The following is a 14,579-nucleotide window of genomic DNA, read 5'->3' as shown; positions in this document are numbered from 1 at the left end:
CAAACCTTAAGTCGTGTCCTAGTGATAAATTACAGGTTTTACTCTTGATTAAATCTTGAAAGTCTTTCAGGATCTTTAAGGCTCCCATTGTCCCCTTGACATATAAGTTTCCCTAGTCAAGAACCATTCCTTGACAAAACAAATATTCAAGGGATAGTGCGGATTCTTATCAAGACTAACACTTCACACAATTGGTCTTAGTTGGTCTTTGTCTCATCCAAGACATCACAACTTACCAATCTCAAATGTACAAGAATAGAAAACATTTTACTCTTACATTTGACTAGTGTTAATAAATCTTCCTTTATGTCACTCAAGGTTACAATCTTGGAGTACGACTCTAAGAATTGTTTTTGGAACAAAGTATGACTCATCTTCTTGATTTTAACCAATCCAACAATTCATGACCCCTCTTCTTAGCCATAACAATGCACTAAGACGTCCTTAGAGTATGAATTTGTGATATGGTTTCATAATCATTAAGATGATCATGAAATACGATACTAAAGTACTCTCCCATCCTTTCGGATTTGAGAAACTTTTATTTTTCTGCCTAATTTGATTCTTCTCATTTGTTTTGTCATACATTGTAACCTTTCCAATGTTACAAAATTATACTTAACCTCATAAGTATAATCATATTCACTAATCTTTAGTAAATCATGACAAATCAATCTTTGTGGTGGACCTTGACCAGCGCACACCTAGTGTACCTAACTCCTTAGTCCTTCAATTGACTCACATATACATGTGATCAAAGAATTAGTCTTAATTTTCAAACATGAAAATTCTCATTCATCATACAATACAACTTGTATGATTCCAAGTTTCTGTCCAATTGAAACTTGGGTGATGAAAAACTTTCTTCATTTGGTAAATTCAGACACTACCACAAATGAAAGAACCAAATCCATTTTCCAATATTGCTATTACTGGAAACATATAAGCAACAATTTTCCACAGATGCCATTGTAAGGATATTTTTAAAATAAATAAAATTAAAAGCCTTTTTTTTCTTTTATTTTAAAACTTTGCGGAAAAACTTATCCTTACAATCCACATGAAAACCTTGTTGTTATCTATTCATAAGCAATATACTATAACTCTTAAGCAACAGCTCAAAATTCTGATTACCGAACCATGCGATCGAAACCCACCTTCGCAATCAGAATCAACATATACTTACTTTAAGCTTCCTATCTTTTCTTTTGATTCTTAAAACATCAACATGTGACCCATTCACATTATGTAATAAGAATCTCCAAATAGAAACTAAATAGAGTTAGTCAAAGGACTTTAACTGAAGTAGAGTCAAACCTCTTGACCTGATCAACCTTATGACCTTTCAGGTGAATAGGGCAGCTTCGCAACCAATGCCCCTTCCTTTGGCAACGAAACACATGGACCCTTTGGTAATGGCACATGAGACTATCTCAGACTTAGCCTTTCTCTTTACCATTTGGTCAACCGACTTGACTATGGCCGATCCCTTTCCATTGGGAAGAGAAATGCTTTTCTAGATATCCAATGCTACCATTGTCAATGTCCATTTAAGACTTGGGAAGTTGTTCTTTTAATCAAATTTGCTTTACTGGTGTTCCACATCATTGTTGATTCCACAACACCAAGCAAATAGATAAGATCATTAAGGGTCATGTCATAGTCTATCTCATAATAGTCCCAAAGGGACTCACTATGTTACCAAGAAAGTGATTTAACATCCAACTTTCACAAGACTTTGACACCCAACTCTCCCGGCTTTTCAATATGTGACTTTATCTCCAAGATGTGAGCACATATAGACTAAGCTTGCCAATAGGGATTGAGTGACTTTAAACTTTTCAAGAACTTGTGGGTGAGGGAGAATAATTGGAGGAGGTGGAGGAAGTGAAGCATGATGTTGAGGGACACCATCTTCAAGAGATTTGGGAAGATCATAGTTGTCTAAACCAGACATCTATAATGGGAGAAAATCAAGTTAGTTGATTCAAAATCCTTAATATAACACCCAATATAAAATATTAAGGCTAGGACCCAACACAATATTTTATAATTTGGAAGAGGGATGCCGTAATCCAAGCTATAAAATATTTGAAGGTAGGTGAAGGACAATTCACCAATTTCCACCATGAGAAACGAAATAATTTATTAGGTTTTAATTTGATTTGAAATTCCTAGATCTTTTGAGATTCATTGAACTTTTCAATGGCATGTTTCAATCTCGAGTGTGCCCTCTCAAATTTTGTGACTGGGATGCCGAGGATCACAAAACAAGGTGTGAATAACCATACCAATTCACTTGGTACCCTTAATATTATCACCTAATCAATGTGCCGGTTAACCACACACACTCCATTGATCTATGACAAACATTAAGTCACCCTTCGTGATCCTTACTAGTCCAAGTTAGTGTGCCGGTTAACCACACACGCTCCACCAACGACTTGGTAAGGTACAAAGTGTGAATTCCATGGGCTAGCACCAAATTCACATTTTTCCTAAATAACTACGATTGGGAATTAAATAAAAAATATTTAGTTACTTTATAATATTCATTATACTTTTAATGATAATTTAAAGTCATTGTCCTACCCGTTCGGCTAACGACCCTCCACCGATTAAGCAAGCGGTGGGTGAGAGTGGACACCCATTAAGTCGCCATTTTATAGGCAACAACCTTATACCCACCTTATAGACCGGCTTCGTGAATGAGGCCTACTAACGGTAAAACGACTTGTTCTTATACATATATATAATAATTAACCATTAATCTTATAATAGTATAAGGGTAGAATTTTAACTTTTAAAACTTCTAGGGTGTGGAATTAAAGTTTGTGTGAGACTTTACAAATTCCAAAACTTGAGGGCAAGTTTTGAACAATTCATAAACTGTTGGATATTCATAACTTATGAGTTTTAATTAAGTGTTTAAAACTTTTAATGAAGAGTCTCTTGGAAATCCATAACTTGAGGACAAGTTATGAAGTCCATAAAAGCATTTATTAGAAAAACTCTTCAAAAGTGTAACTTATGACTTCTTAAAAAAAACATTTAAAAGAAAAAACTTTTGGAATTCCATAACTTGAGGAAAAATTATGAATTCCATTAAAACACATTAAGATCAAGAATTAACTAACAAACAATTTGCAAATAATTCCTATGATCTAACAAAACTCATATGAACATGAACATCCACATCAACAATTTCAAGAATCATATTAACACATATAAACTTGAAATTTTGATTATAACTTTGAAATTAGTCCACCATCATCATTACCACATCAAAAACAGGTTTTATGAGTCCAAAACAGTTTAAGGTAATGATTCTAGACCAATTCCAGCACCAAAACTCGAAGATATGCTGTCTGGGGGTCCAACTCATCGAGTGCATGAACCAACTCGCCGAGTTGGATGAGTTTTGCCTTGGACTCGTCGAGTCCCTTCATGGACTCGGCGAGTCTGCTGTGCAGACAGCACATAAACTTTGATTTTGAGCAATTTGCATCAAGTATTCAAACAAGCAAGCCTAGGCTCTGATACCACTGTTGGGTTTTGAGCAATCTAACACTTCCTAAGTGTGCATGCAACCCTAATAAACCTTGGATCTATGTTTGTCTAAATACATGCAAAATAATAATTTTCCAAGGTTCATAACCTATCTAACATGGCATGGAGTACTTTTAAACATAAAAGAATTAGATGAGATTACATACCTTTTGATGATGAGTTTGAATCCTAAGGAGTTTGAGGCCAAAGCACCAATAGTGTGAATGCCTCAAATGGAATCACAAATCACCACAAACTCTTGGAAAACTTTGAGAGAGTATACACACTTCCAATTTTCGGCCACACACAAAGTCTCACACACTAGTGCCACTAGTGGCTATTTCATGCAACATAAGCATGCTTATATAGTGTACATGATTAGGGTGAAACCCTAATAACCCATGACCATTAATTTTCCAAGGATCCATGGGTTAAAAGCTCCATGGACTTACATATAAGCCTAGCCCATTAACAAATGAGTGTTAGCCCACACTATATAAAACCAATAGCCCACAATTTAATTAGTCTTCTTTTTAATCTCTAAATTAATTCATAATTAATTTAAGACTAAAACTAATTAAATAACATGACTTCATATTAATATATTATAACTTATAATATATTAATAAACATATGTGTATAACTCTCATAAAATTATCCATAAATAGTGTGGACGAAATGCAACCCAAATGGACCATGCCGGGTCGGGTCAAGTATATACCAAATAAGTTATGGACTTAGACACCTTATCCAACATGTTCATCACCGTTTTTGAATGAATCACAAAGAAGCTCACATCTCGAAGAACAATGTATGACTGGTACCTTGGTTGATGTAATTTTAGGGAAGAAAGTGGGGATATGAAGTACCTCAACTTCAAAATCATCTAGATCTTATTTGCAACAACATTTCCAGCGAGACAAACAACATTTTCAAGAAGAATGTACAAGACCCAGTTAGTTATTTGAGTAATGGGAAAGAGTTGAACGAATCATGATTTATGAGAAATTAACATTTGTGTCTCTTGTGGGTGGTGGTTTCACGTGTCTATGTGTGTGTGTGTGAGAGGTGAGTCTATTTTTTTGTTTTTAATTAATAAAATATTAGAATAAATATGAAAAAAATACAAAAGTAAAATAAAAGGGCAAAATGGTCATTTCAAGTTTTTAGGACCAAACCCATGCGAAATTCCTAATTCTAGACCTTCCATGCAAGTCGGAAACTTTTTGGACGTATTCACAATTTTTGCGAAACCACAAGGACCAATTTTGCAGTTTTATCTACAATAAATAATGATCCACTAACATCCCCTAGCAGTGAGAATGGGAAGAGAATCTCGGACGTTCAAGCTGGATTGTAAGTCAAGAAAAAGAGGCGATAGAAGACTTTTAGTGAAAATGTCAACATATTAAGAATAGGATGAAAATATAAGAATCATATATGACTTTTCGTTAACACGAATAAAATGAAGTTGATCTCAATATGTTTGGTTCGTTGGTGCTGAACCGGGTTGGCAAACATGTACACTACACTCAGATTATCACAATAAACAATGCTAGCCCAATGAGTAGAGTAGTGAAGTTCTAGAAGCAAGTTGCAAATCCAAGATGTTTCTGCATCGACATTGGTGACACCTCGATATACTTTTGTACTAGACTGAGAGACAATATTCCGTCGTTTAGAGGACCAAAATAAAAGGTTGTGCCCCCAAAAGTCACAATACCCGAATGTAGATAGATGAGTGACTTGGCAACCAACCCAATTGGCATCAGAGTAGGCAATGATTACACGAGACGAAGAACTAAAAAGTGGAAGTCGATGACCTGCAGTTCCACGTATATAGCATTGAATACGCTTGAGTGCTGTAAATTGCAGTTCTTAAGGTTCATGCGTATATAAAGAAATTTGCCCGACATAGGAAATGTCGGGTCTAGTGAATGTGAGATATTGTAATGCACCTGAAAAGCTGCGATATAAGGTGGTGCTGACGACTGGAGGGTTGGAATTTTTAAACTTAATAGAAAGATCAGTTGGAGTTTTTGAAGGTTTACAGTTAAGCAGTGATGCTCATTCAAGTATCTCATCAGAACTTAGGATGGAAGTGATACAACTCAGCAGCTGTATCATCTGCTTTCAAGAGCAAGTAAGCTATTTGAGGATCCTGTCTAAATATAAATAAGGAAGGATCACACCTACTATGAACAAATACAAAACATAAGATAAACATATCAAACCACTAAAACCAAGCTCGAGGTGTCTGCTTGAGTTCATATAGGGATCTCCAAAGCAAACAAATGTGATCGGGCCAAGTAGGATCCCTGAATCCAGGAGGTTGCTGCGTGTACACCATCTCCTGAAGATGCCCATGGATAAAAGCATTTTTGACATCTAGTTGTGTTATGGGCCACTGATGAGTAACAATAATGCTAAGAATAGTCTGCAATAGAGGTTCACAATTGGGATAAAACGTGTCAGCATAATCAATACCAGGCATATGGCTGCGACCATTAGCAAACAAGTCTCACTTTATAACAAGATAAAGATCCATCTAGATTAAGTTTCTTTTTTAATAGAAAAATATAGTTAATGATGTTAGCAACAAGTGGTCGCGGTATAAGAACCCACGTTTTGTTTGAGATAAGAGTGGTAAATTGACCAATCATCGCTTTTAGCCAATTAGAATCACTGAATGACGGTAAATAATTTTTAGGAGTAGGAGAAGAAGTGTCAGCATGGAGATCGAGCTTCCGAATGGGCTTATAAATTCATGTTTTTTCTCGAGTCACCATGAGGCGTTGAGACTGAAAAGGGATCAGTGTTAGAGGAAGGATGAGACAAGTATGAGTTGGTTGAGGTAAGAGAATAAGTGGATGCAACTAAGGAGGCCGGGTCATACTCATAAGTTCGTTGTGATGGTGATGTCGGGGGGGGGGGGTGGAGATCGTCAGAGTGGTAGGACTAGGAACCAACGAATGATGAATAGGAATAGATGGAACCTCATTGAAAATAGAGTGATGTGTAGGACAAGAGGTTTCATAAGGAACTCCTCCCTCAAAATGATTTTTATTGGAAGTTGTCGATTTTAGGAGATCCAAGAGAACCGAGAAAGGTATATTGATTGTGCGAAATTTGGGTCATCGATCCAAAAGGGAAAACAGTTTTATTAAACACAACATGGCGAAATATCATAATTTCTTGAGTATCCAAATTGAGACATCAATAACCTTTTAGATTGGATGGATACCCAAGCAAGACACGTAGAATAGATCTTGGTGATGGTTTATGTGGGGCGACTGTAGTGGTTATGATTATAATGGCGTGTGCGGAATATGAAAGATATAGTGAATCATCATGTAAAATCAAGAACACAAAGAGTAAATAAATCTTTGTAAGCTCATATTAGATCTAGAAATAATATATAAATGGGTTTGTACAAAGTTTCTCTCTCTAGCCTAACACTCCAAATGCTTCCTTACACAATGGGAGTCACTCACTTCCTATTTATAGGAAAGACTCAACTCATTTACACATACAAGAGGGTAAGCCTAAAACACTACATCCAAGAGTGACTTTGCACCCTAACATTCTCCCCCTCAAAGTTAGGATTGGATGTCCCGGATTCAGTCTCCAATGAGCTAGCATGATCAAGACCAAACTCCCCTCGAAGTAACACCTGTCTTCAAATCCGCAAATGAATATCCGACAAACCCGAGAAGCTTCGAATACCCATCATTCTCCCCCTTTTTAAAATAAAAAAATGATTATAAAACCTATTAAGGGTGAGAAGCGACCGAGGAATAAACTTCACAATACTCCCCTTGATGTGTACCAAAAATGAATCACCAAAAATCTTGCATGGAAAAACAATAAAGAAAAAGCCACAAGAAATTTCCAATTTATGAATTTTTTTGACTTTTTGAGTGAAAGTTGCAAGATTTTACAAAAACAGGTAAAAAATTTCACTGTATGAATTCTACAGGCACCTGTTGCGCCAAAAACAGCCAAATATGCGAAACTCTAGCCCATTTGCGAAACTGGGCATAAAGAGTAAATTTGCACAAACTATAGGGGTCTGAAATGCATTTTCATCAAATTCTCAGCAAAAATAGTTCATTTTCGAATTTGGTCGAAAACTGTTAAACTTACGAAAGTTGCATGGGCTAATTTTTACAATTCTGCCCACCTCTTCAAATTTTGGAAAGTATACCCCAAAATTTGAATTTGTGTATGAGCTGCCAAAATGTCAAAATTTCAGCGGTCAAATACGAAAATTCTTCCCACTTGTTCAAAACATACAAAATTTTGCCTATTCGTACGAAAGTTTTAAACTTAGTTAAACTGTCGAAACTTCATTAGCCATTTGAACGAATTTCTGTTCTCCAGCCATTGTTCCCTTCGTATGAAATCATCAGCATCATATTAATGAAAATTTTCACTGCCAATTTAACGAAAACGAAGGCACACGAAGCCTCTAAATCTTGTCTGAATCATTCAACCACTGAATCAAGATCCAACTAAAAAACCTTTTCGTACGTTCAACAGCAACTCAACACCAAGTAATCTGAACATTCGTGCTTTAGTCCCAAAATCAAACTCATAGATACGAAAATCTCCAACATAAACTTTCATTTTCCATTTATCAATCAACTTTCTTCAAAGAATTTCATAGCCTTCGTTTCTTTTACATCAATCGTTGACCATCAAAAATTGACTCCAACCATTCGAAATCAAAAAATTCACTTTCAACAAATAATGTAGACAATCGCCTCCAAAAACCAATTCGTTAGCCTTCCCAAATCAAAATTATCGATCATCACACAAAAGGCTTTGATCGATCGACTCCAAATAAACAATCGACATACATCATCTGTTCGTTCCCAAACCTACAAACAGTGACTCAAATTCATCATCTGCTTACAACCATTCTACTTTGATACCCAAGCATCGACATCAAAATCTTCGCTTTTAACGATCTGGCATCGACTTCACAAACTCATTCCAGATCAACATACCAACAGCTACCAAAATCGATCTCAACGACTTCAAAGGATTCGACTATCGACCATGGACCTTTTGTTATCAACATTCCTAGTCGACCCCAAATCATCGAAATTACTCTTCCAAGCTTTTGATCATAACTAATCCAAGAAACCCATTTCGTTTTCCAAATCAGTGCCTAAGTAACGAACGACATCCATATCACTGCCTTCGATGTCAAGAACAAGAACACATCACATTACGATATTAAACCCCAAATCAAGTATGATGTTGACATCAATAGTCCATATTCATCTTGTAACAAACAATTTTGACGTCCAATTTATCGATTCTTCAGTTTCAAGCTGAGTTTGACTTTTCTTCATTCTGACTTTTGAAATCAAATGCAAATAAACACGAAATCGATGTTTCTAATGCCAAATTTCAGATCTAAACATGAATATTTCACTATTCTTCAAATGTTAATCACAAAAATTTCAATGTTCTTGAACAATTTTATCCAAATCAAAAACTCAATCATCGAATTCCACACAAGGTTTGAACAAAATCGATTTTAGATTGAACGCAAATTGACTCAGAAGGCTAGTTAATCAAAACAAACACAAATTGATTATTCAGAATGATAAAGTCGATAAAATCGGAACACATGAAACATGAATACGATTGAGAGGTTATGAACAGTAGTAATGTACAACATCCAAAGCTTAAGACGAATGTTCGATACTTCATGAATCACAAAAGATCTAATATGTCATTGGGCTCAATCAATGATTTTATCGTATAAAAGAAACATTTGGGCTCAAAGAAAATTACATGAACAGTAATGGAGTGTTATTATCAGGCTTGAGATTTGGATCAAGAATAACCAACGAATTTTGGGCTCAATTTTTGATCTAAGAAAACATATACGGATCAATCAATGGGGTTGAAACGGATTTAATCCAATGAAGCAAATCGATCAACAAAAAAAAAAGAAAAACATGAATCAAAATCATGGATGTTTTGGAATCTATTTGAGAATTTGTGATAGCTTTTTGACGAACTGAGATCCATTTGTAATGAACGAATCAAATTTAGAAGATCTTGGTTTTTTTGTTGGAACGATAAAATCTCCAATTTAAACATTGTACCACCCATTATGCGAGATGTACAACTCGTTCTTTGTGTTCTTCGTATTCTTCATCAAACCAACAACATCTTCATAAGAACCACCAACACTTTTGGGTTTTGACTTCAAATTCAATGCAACATTTGGATATTGTTTCTTTGGAACCCAAATTTGCTTCACGGATTTCGGCTTCACAAGATTTGACGATTTTTGTGAGTAAACCCGCTTGTTCTTCCGATTAATCTTCTTCTTTTTATTTATCATCTTTTTGCATCTTGAAGACTTGACTCCATGAACAAACCAACTTTCCACAACATCAACTTTGTGAATTTGAATCAAATCTTTTGGAGTTTGATACTTGTGAATTTCTTGGATCACCGGCTTCTGATAAGGAATCATTCCTTCAAATGAATCACAAGAACACAAAATATCATCGGTTTGAACTCCAATTGAGCAAAAAACTTTTTGATCTTGAAAATCAACTTGAACTCCTTTTTCTTGAACATCAAGATCATCATCAAGAATACCTTCCCGAGCTTCACGACAATCTTCACAATATTCAAGTTTATTGCTTCCATATTTGCATTCAGCACGAGAAATTCCTTTTATGACTTCTCCATCTCTTCTATTTCTTCGTCTCTTTTGATATGTTGTAACCAAACGATCAAACAAATGTTTGGTTCAAAAAATTAGACAACTAATTAATTCTCCAACTTCATTCTTTTCTCTATTTACAACAATATCACATTACAGTCAAACTATAAAGAAGATATTCAAATGAGAATTCACTTTGAACATGTTTACTATGTATCATTCATTTCTCCATAATTTCTTCTTCTCTTTCAAATCAAACAATATGAACTTGGGGTTTCTAGAGAGAGAAAGTGGAAACGAACCAAATTCTAGTGAGAGAAAGTGGTATAATCAAGTATTCTAGAGAGAAAAAATCGAATTATGGATCAAATCAAGGAAAAATTCGATTTCTAGAACACAAAACACTCTCAAAACACAAAGATCAATAAAAACATGAAGAATCACCAAATCAAGATTGCCATCAAGGATCAATTCTTGATCAAATCAAGAACACCCACTCTGATACCAATTGTAGTGGTTATGATTATGACGACATGTGCGGAATATGAAAGTCTAGTGAATCATCATGTAAAATCAAGAACACAAGGAGTAAATAAATCTTTGTAAGCTCATCTTAGATCTAGAAAGAATATACAATTGGGTTTGTACAAAGTTTCTCTCTCTAGTCTAACACTCCAAATGGTTCTTTACATAATGGGAGTCACTCACTTCCTATTTATAGGAAAGACTCAACCCATTTACACATACAAGTGGGTAAGCCTAAAACACTAGATCAAAGAGTGACTTTGCACCCTAACAGTGACAATATGAGGAAAAATAGATAACCGAAGATACAAAGATGGGTATATGATGGTGTTAAACAACCGTCGCGCACGATTTAAGCAAATAATATTTCAACTTCTTGGTTGAAGTAAATTATAACACAAGGAAGCAGGGTCGAATCCTTAGGGACACAACCTAATGGTCAATGCTTCTTTGCATAAGGCACATACTCAGAAAATAATAAAAGGGATTTTTTGATTTAAAACTAAAACTAAAATTACAGTGAAATTAACTAAATGAAATCAATAATAAAAACGAATTCAGTTCTGCTGTGATTTTCCTGGTTATGCAATTAGCCCATATCCAGTTATTCAAAATGCATTCTATCTAAGCTGGTACTGAAAAAAACTAACAAGCTCTAGTATAATCTTTTTTACCTAGTTAAATTAACCAAAAGAAACTCTTTAGTACTGAAAGGTTGCATTAGAAGATTTAATGTAACTATGTTTAAAAAAGTTGCCAAATTTATTAAAAATGGCAACTTTGTTTTTAAAAGTTTAAAACTTTATAGAAAATTGCAAATTTTTAAAAAAAAGTTACAAATTTATTGAAAAGTGTAACTTTCAAAAAAAGTTGTAAATCTTATTAAAAATTACAACTTTTATTACGAAAGTTACATTGTCAATTTTTATTCCCTCGAGTATAATTTTTTTTATTTGCCTCGAAATAAATTAAAAAAATTTAATTCCCGCTCTCTATATTACTAATTTAAAAAAAAACATTAAAGCAAATTGTTACTACAACGTCTATTGAATAAAAAAGGAGAATCACATTCCCTCTTTTGCCCCATACACATATCCCATTAGGAAGGAAAGAGGGAAAGAAACGATGGGTGCATACCTTCACGATTGGGCTTCCATGGAAGGGTTAAAAAAACTCACTCAAAACACATTTGTGGGCTGCTACCGATCGAGAAACAGAAACAAAGGAGAGAAGGGAAGGAGGGTGCGAAGGGATGAAGAAACCAAAGGTGAGGTGAGGGGGGAAGAAGGGTTTCGACTAGGGCAGACCTCCAGAATCGTTCTAGGTATGTTTAAGTGACTATACATCCTGTTTTCTGCCTAAATCCTTCTTGTGTAAGAGGTTATAAGACCTGGTGAATTTATTCGCTTTTGGTCTACATAAACTGAGCAATTCAATAAATTTTATTCTCAATTTTTTTCTGAAATTCTTGTTGTCAAAACACTGTATTGGGATTGTCTTTAAGGAGATTAAAACAGTCCCTAAGTCCCTATGTAATGCTTTTTAAGTTTGCTTACAACACCACATGAATACTAGCTTGAATAGCCATAAGAAAAGACCACAATAACCCTTGCGTTTTCTATCATGAAACCACAACTTAAGAGCTAAATAAAATGCTCTATAAGTCACTTAATATGTGCCTAAAATTTCACCCAAGAAGTATGCAAGTGTAGGTTGTATGTACGCTTACTAAAAGATTCTAAAATTGTAACAAGTGCTTAGTAACAGTATGATGCTATAAGTATATATGTATTTGGTCTAAAGAAATAGTTTATGAGTGGTGAAATAAGAGTATAGAAGACGATGTTACAAATAAGAAGACAACAATATTCATTGAGCTTGTAAGCAATATAACGAACAATTGAAGCAGAAATGGGAAACACCCCACAGAGTCAAACTTGTTGGAAAATGTGTTTACTTTCCAGAAACACTAAGTTCAGGTCATTTGGAGTTATGTATCTCGGGTTATGATTAAAACACTAAACAAGGGTTGGGGATGTAAAATTCTAAAAGGTAAACAACAAAATGTACAATTCATATAGATGTTAAAATTATTTTTGGATTATCCGAATCATAAAACACCTGTTAATATACTTGGTATTTTATATTAAACTATACTTTAATATGTTTATATTCTCATATTTTTATCACTAAGTTTTTTGTTCATTTGAATGAATATCACATATTTATTACACAGGTTTACTTTATGGACACTCAAATATGGTATGCTATATATGCCACTTTATGTGGTGGAGTTATTGGGGCCTTTGATCGTTTATGAGAGGTACAATACTTCAATATTTGTTAAAAAATTAAACATTTCCTGAAATATAGCATAAACAAAATATGAAGATGACATAACAATAATCTTTATTTATATTTTTCTCACAAGTCCGAATTTTAATGTATACCAGGCGCCTTCAATTCAAGTTTAGTGCCTTCTAAAAGAAGTAAGAGTAAATGGTTTCCTCTAGCTATGCATTTCCAACAGGTAATTTTGTTTTTTTAACTGTAGGTGTAATATTAAAAAAAATTCAAATGAGAAATGCGAAAATATTGTTCTACTGTAAAAAACAGGTTACATCTAACAAGAGAATCGAAGCAGGAGAATTTTCCCAGTTATGGAATGACGTTGTGGGTTGTTTTCCTAAAGACGATCTCATAGGTGACGGAAAAGACCGTTTGGCTTTGACCAATTTTAACATTTTTAAAATAACGAGTTGAAACTTCACTGCAAGTACTTTTGCTATTACATGGAAATGGACCTGATTCTAGCTCCATATTCTTAAGATCCAAGCCTTATAGTATTTTAATGGCTCCCATTTTTGCTTGCTAGCAAGGTTAGTTTAGTCTTTTTAGTTACTATTCATCCGGCTATGCCTATTTTGACTGATATTGCCATTTTACCGTTTCTGCCTTGGATCCCAACGACACTTGATATGGAAGCTCAATTTAAATATAAAGATTCTGACCTTTGGAAGCATATATGTGCTGATGAATACATGAAGTGTGCTATTATTGAATGCCATGAAACCTTCAAATGCATCTTTAACACTGTGGTTGTAGGAGATGTTGAAAAAAGGTTGTTTATGGTACCCTTTTGAATATACTTTTTAAAGAACCTTTATTCTGCCATTAAATTATATATTTTCGTGACATGATTATTTCTATCATAAATAAAGAAGTTGCAAATAGAATATAAAAAACTCCTTACATACCAACTTCATAATGAGTTATTTACTTTTTATGTAAAATTTGTGAAGTTTGTAGAATTGTTGGTGAGTCATTATGTAGTTTTAGATAAAAGTAGTTAAATTAATAAACTCATTTAACTTATTTTTTTTAATATTGCAGAAAAATGTTGATGAATCTTAACAACAACATTGTAGTTTTGTAACGCTAGGATATGTTAGAAGTAGTTACTCGTGATACGAGGGTCAATGAAATTTTGTTCGTATTTTGACTATTCTCTTTAATACTGAATAATCATCGACTTATTTCCTGATTTGACATATAGAGAATAATAAATAATAATTATTATTTGATTATTTCTATGAATTGGCAGAATTGGGACAAGATTCAGGAAGGCAACTTTTTGAAAAAGTCAAGGATTTAGAGCATGTTATTGCATTCCCTCCTCTAGTAACCTCACATTGGGAAGAACATGTTATACTTATCTTTTAGGTAATATTTGGTTATAATCAAATAATATATAGAATAGAATATAAAATATCTATATGGAAATTCATTCCATTCTATTTCCTAC

The sequence above is a fragment of the Lactuca sativa genome, chromosome 8 (assembly GCF_002870075.4).
Source record: "Lactuca sativa cultivar Salinas chromosome 8, Lsat_Salinas_v11, whole genome shotgun sequence".
NCBI classification, from domain to species: Eukaryota; Viridiplantae; Streptophyta; class Magnoliopsida; order Asterales; family Asteraceae; genus Lactuca; species Lactuca sativa.
The sequence above is the reverse complement of the archived record's forward strand: the minus strand, read 5'-3'. Positions refer to the sequence as shown.